Source organism: Mustela nigripes, chromosome 2 (genome assembly GCF_022355385.1).
Source record: "Mustela nigripes isolate SB6536 chromosome 2, MUSNIG.SB6536, whole genome shotgun sequence".
In the NCBI taxonomy this organism is placed as follows: Eukaryota; Metazoa; Chordata; class Mammalia; order Carnivora; family Mustelidae; genus Mustela; species Mustela nigripes.
This window is the reverse complement of record NC_081558.1, coordinates 8,310,065-8,315,397: the sequence shown is the minus strand read 5'-3', so window position 1 is coordinate 8,315,397 and position 5,333 is coordinate 8,310,065. Positions and strand designations below refer to the sequence as shown.

Here is a 5,333-nt window from a genome sequence, read left to right as displayed (position 1 = left end):
TTAGGGACCAGTCCAGGGGAAGGAGGACAGCCTGAGGGCTCTGGGGACTTGGGGTAGCTCGCTCAGTCTCAGTGTCCCCACTACCAAAGAGATCGAGAATCTGAGCCCAGACTGTGGCTGAAGTAATGATGGACGTCAGGCAAAAGTGCCTGTCCCTGGATTTCTTTTTTCCCCTGATAACCGCCCGGCAGTATTATTTAGCAAGAAACAAATGCGGTTTCAAACCATGAAAAGACAGGGAGGCTGCCTGTGATTAAGTGGAAGAAGCCAGACTGAAAAGACCACGTATGGTATGATCCCAAACATGTGACATTCTGGAAAAGGCAAAACTAGGGAGACGCTAAGATCAGTGGTTGCCAGGGCCGGGAGGGAGGGTGGGGTGAGCGGGGGAGCACAGAGGATTTTCAGGGCGGTGGAACCATTCTGTTACGTGGAAGCATTCTGTTATGTTAGGTGGAACCATTCTGATATGTATGACCCTGTTATGGTGCATACGTGTCATTCTGTCTATCTACAGACCCATAGACTGTAGGACACGCAGGGTGTACCCTAATGGGGACTACCGGACTTCAGTGCATAATGACCTCTCCGTTGCTACAAATGTCGCTCACTAAAGCGAGATGTTACTAATGGAGGAAACTGGGCGCGGCGCGGGGAACACACGGGAACTCTGCGCTATTTGCTGTTTCCTGTGAACTGAAACCTCTTTTAAAGAAATAAAATCTACTGGGGGGTGGGGGGAGGACTGGATGGCCTGGATGGCTCAATCGGTTAAAAGGCTGACGTCATGATCTCAGGGTTGTGAGGTCGAGTCCCGTGGGGGGCTCTGCGCAGGGCGGGGAGCCCCCGTGAGATTCTCTTTCACCCTCTCCCTCCGCCCCTCCCCCCACCCACCAAAATAAATAAATAAATAAAGTCTGTTAGTTAAAAATAAAAAAGAAAAGCGTCCTTCCTGCCCTCTACCCCAACCCCACCGGTTTCTTGAAATTTTAAGAGTATCTAGAAAATCAAGTAAAGATGGTTATAGACATACATTTTTCCTTAACATTTGACACCCAAGGCGGCTTTCTGTACACCCTGATCTGCACCTTGCTTTTCTCGTTCCAGGCCATTCCATGCGCTGCACAGATGCCCCTCCTCACTGTGTCTTTTATTGAAAGAGAATTCCCACTCTCCGTAAGGCCGTGCCCTACCCCGCTGCGCATGCGCTGTGGACTCAGACCCTCGGGGATCGTAATTTCCAACCTTGACTGTTCCGTCAACCTCGTTTAGTCATGTGTGTCATCGTCATTTCCAATGGAAAGACTGGATTTCTAGGAAGGGACTTACTGAGTCTGAGGGTTCGCAGGTTTGTAATTTTGAAGTACCCAGCCAATTTGTCCTCCGTTTGGCATTTACCTAAAGACGCCTCTGCCAGTGATGGACAGGAAGGTTGGCTCTTCTGGAAACAAACCCCAGGGTGTCCTTGCGGGGCTCTGCGCCCTTCCATGGCTCCCCACTGCTTGAAGGGCTATGCCCGGGCTCCCACTGGGAGGCCTTGGAAACCCACCACCCTCTCTCCCTTGTCTTCCACACAGGTGACTTCTACATCTCCTCCCAGTCTCCGCTTTGCTGGTCCCTCTGCCTGGAACTCCCTCCCTCCCTAACTCAGCCTGGCCAACACCCACATGACATGCCCTCCAGCACTGACATCACCTCCTTCCGGAAGTCCTCCATGCCTGGCACACAGCAGGCACTCAGTAAATGCTGCTGGCACGAATGAATGAAGGAATGAGGTGGGGAAAGGGAGGGGGTGGGCTTATGGAGCCGCTGAGGGGTCTATAGGTCACAGGGAGGAACAGGGCTCCCTCCTGGGGCAATGAGGAGCCAGAGCAGGCTTTGAGCAGGGGGAAGGCATGTTGAGAAAATGTCTCTTATTTGCAGGGGCACCTTTTTGGGCCGTGGGCCCTTATTAGCAGAAGTTCGTAAGGTCACAAAATCACACACCTAGGATGGTGTAGGAAGCCCATCAGAAACCCATTACAGGGCGCCTGGGTGGCTCAGTGGGTTAAGCCTCTGCCTTCGGCTCGGGTCATGATCTCAGGGTCCTGGGATCGAGTCCCGCATCAGGCTCTCTCCTCAGCAGGGAGCCTGCTTCCTTCTCTCTCTGCCTGCCTCTCTGCCTACTTGTGATCTCTCTGCCTGTCAAATAAATAAATAAATAAAATTTAAAAAAAAAAAAAAGAAGAAAGAAACCCATTACAGGGACGCCTGGGTGGTTCAGTGTGTTACGCCTCTGCCTTTGGCTCATGTCATGATCTCAGGGCTCTGGGATTGAGTCCTACATCGGGCTCTCTGCTCAGCGGGGAGCCTGCTTCCCCTCTCTTTCTGCCTGTCTCTCTGTCTACTTGTGATCTCTCTCTTTATCTGTCAAATAAATAAATAAAATCTTTAAAAAAAAAAAAGGAAACCCATTACACTGGGATACAGTTATCAAAATCTGTTTTAATTGGGTTGGAAGGTGAGCACCTTTCTTAACACATTAAACAGGAAGGCACAGGGCAGCTCCAACGAGTAGAAGAAGGGTGAGCAAGTGCTATTCATGTTTTTCCTTCTAAGGAAGAGCTCCGGAATTCTATTTGCAAACCCCTTGGGTGTCTGGGGACCCTGGTGAATCCCTCCCCCAAACGTGGGGATATGGTAAGAGCACCGGAAGGTGAGCAAACTTCACAGAGGTATCACGGAGAGAGACAGGAGTGATTTCCAGGGATGATGGACAAGCATCCAGACAGACAAGCATCCGGCGGCTGGGCCATCTGTTCAAAGAAAAACAGGAAGACTGCACTTTGCCCTTCTGGCCTCTCTGGGCCCAGCCCAGCCTTTGTCTTTGTGACTTTAACTCCCAAAGGCAGGCCGGGAACCCCTGAGCCGGCTTCCAACTTCCTTCCCTGCTCCAGAAGCAGCAGGCAAAACAGCCTGACAAGGCAGCATCACCCAGGTTCTGTGCTGTCCTGACAACACTTCACGGTTCCCCATCACAGCCCCATAGGGCCAGCTCTGAAGGTAATATCCCATTTCACAGGTGAGGAGACTGAGGGCCATAGAGGCCCCAGGTCAAGGTCACCCAGTCTGGGTGTGGCCAAGCTGGGACTGGAATTCAGGTCTCTTTGGATTCTAAGTCCTGCCTGTGGCCATTCCTGCTCAGAGTTCACCACCTGCTTCAAGACACCTCTCCATTCATTCATTCATTCATTCACGTGATTCTCCAAGTTGCCAAAATCATCTGAAGAGCCAGGGGAGAGAGTTCCTTAAATACAACAGACTCAGTTTTGAGTTTTATGACTCAAATGTGTGCTTTGAGATGGGTGGCTGCTTTTCCCAGCCTCAGTTTCCTGCACCTGCAGGCTGATGACCTCATGTGATGAGACCACCCCTCCCCCACGGGGGTGGGGGCTGGTTAGTAGGAGCCTGCATACAGCAGGTGCTCAAGAGATGCCTGTTGAACAGATGGCCTTTGCATCCTGGGCCCACCACCCGGGCTTACCGGCACATTACCCCCTCCCCCACCTACCTCTCCGTGTGGCAAGAGGAAGGCTTTCCTTGTGCCTGTGGGCAGAAGGGCTGAGCGCAGGGCGAGGGTCCGGAGCCAGCTGAGCCTGTCATTCCTGTCATAGGCACCAGGGGGCAGTGGGTTCCCACATTCAGCTTTCCTCTCCCGCCCCCTGCACCCCTCACTCAGCTGGGGAGGTTGAGACCTTTATCCTCCTCCTACAGGGCTGGCTTCTCCCACCACACTGATGGTGGACATAGTAGGCACTAGGGGACAGGGAGGTGTCAGAGTCCCCTGACCCCCAGACCCCTGTACCACTCTGCCTCATTCATTCTCTTATTGAGCACCTAGTATACATACACACAGCCCTATGCCGGGTGCTGGGGACATAACCATGAGTAAGGCAGAGAAAAGTCCTTGCTCCTCGTGCACGAGCTGACATTTGAGTGGGAGAGATGGGACACCAAGGAAACAGGGAGTTACAACTGAGTGTAGTCAGGGCTGTGATGGGGAACTCCGGGTGTGGGAGGCAGGAGGACCCAGAGGAGCCCCTGAGCCAGCTTGGGCAGGGAAGGGAGGGAGTCGAGGAAGACGTAAGAACCAATAGAAGTTCTTCAGGTAAAGAGCAGGGGTACAAGCATTCCAGGCCAAGGGTAAGGGCTCGAGGCAACTTCTCCCTGCCCCCACATAGAAAGACAGGCAAGCATACAGATAATGCTGCACGGACTCAGATGGTGAGGTTCTAGAACAAGCACTGAGCAGCCACTCAGGGGAATGGAGGAGAGAGAGGCCGGAAACAGATCTTCATGGAGTGCCAGAAGTCAGAGGAGGGAGTGAGTGGAACAGCATTCTGGGCAGTGGGAACAGCAGGGGCGCTGGTGTGAAGAGAAGCTATCTTCTGCTCCACTCCATCACTCACGGGAAGGGAGGTTCAGCCCCTGCCCGCCTCCTCAGCCCCACCCCCACCCGACCCAGCCATCTCCCACCTGGACAAGGGCAGTCCCCTCCTCCCTGGTACACAGGCACTGTCCCCATATCCTATTCCTCCGTGCAGCCAGAGGAGGCCAAAGTCCCCGCCAAGCTTGTCTGTTTGAGCAGCTGCCGGGGGCACCCTCACCCCGCCTGGCTGAGTCAGGCCTGGCGTGCCCTGAAGAGGAACTGTCTCACCAATCAGGTCTGGTAGGCACCAGGGCAGGTAGCAAGCTCCAGGCGGCGGGGGCAGGGCCTTTCCTTGGAGGGATCTTTGAAGCAGGCCTTCCACCCAGATGGAGCTTGGAGTCACGGGGCTCGCAGCCTCCACCGGCTCCTGGGTGGAATCAGTTCCCACAAGGGCCAGGAGCTTGGCACTCCCAAGCCAGGTCTGTGCCTAGTGCTAGGACGAGCCTCAAGCCCCCTGTGGAGGAGATGAGGAAATGGAAACTCAGAGAGGTTGAGAGATCGTCCCTGGGCCCCACAGTCCGGCCCGGGGTTGGGGCTCTGGGGGTATTTGGAAACACACATTTCAGGATCAGCCCCCCCCCCCCCCCCGTAACAAATCTGGAATCACAGATCGGACCCTGGCTGGCCGGGTAACATTGGGCAAGTCGCTCTGCCTCTCTGGGCCTCAGTTTTCTCATCTGCAAAAGTGGGGTGGTAATGGCGGCCCCGTGTGGGAAGGGGAACAGCATGTGCGAAGCGGGAGCTGTGCTCTAGGGCTCAGAGGACATTGAGGAGGTGAGCAGCTGGAGCGGTGGGGGAGGGGGGAGGGGATGAGGGCGGATCATGCAGGGTCTTGTGGGCCTTGGGGAGGACTTTGGCTTTTACC

The 5,333-nt window shown here is 54.4% G+C and overlaps 1 long non-coding RNA gene across 3 annotated transcripts; it reads right to left on the bottom strand.

The window, feature by feature from the left end:
* Window positions 1–2,501: 2,501 nt before the first annotated feature.
* LOC132009689 (uncharacterized) lies at window positions 2,502–4,917 on the bottom strand. 3 transcript variants are annotated; one of them, XR_009402038.1, is made up of 3 exons: window positions 4,647–4,917; window positions 3,551–3,644; window positions 2,502–2,795 (listed from the first exon to the last, which is right to left on the bottom strand). It is a non-coding gene; the product is annotated as an uncharacterized LOC132009689 (long non-coding RNA). The 3 variants fall into 3 exon arrangements; XR_009402037.1 differs by having other exon boundaries at window positions 4,697–4,917; XR_009402036.1 differs by lacking the exon at window positions 4,647–4,917 and adding an exon at window positions 4,516–4,640.
* Between the last annotated feature and the right edge of the window lie 416 nt (window positions 4,918–5,333).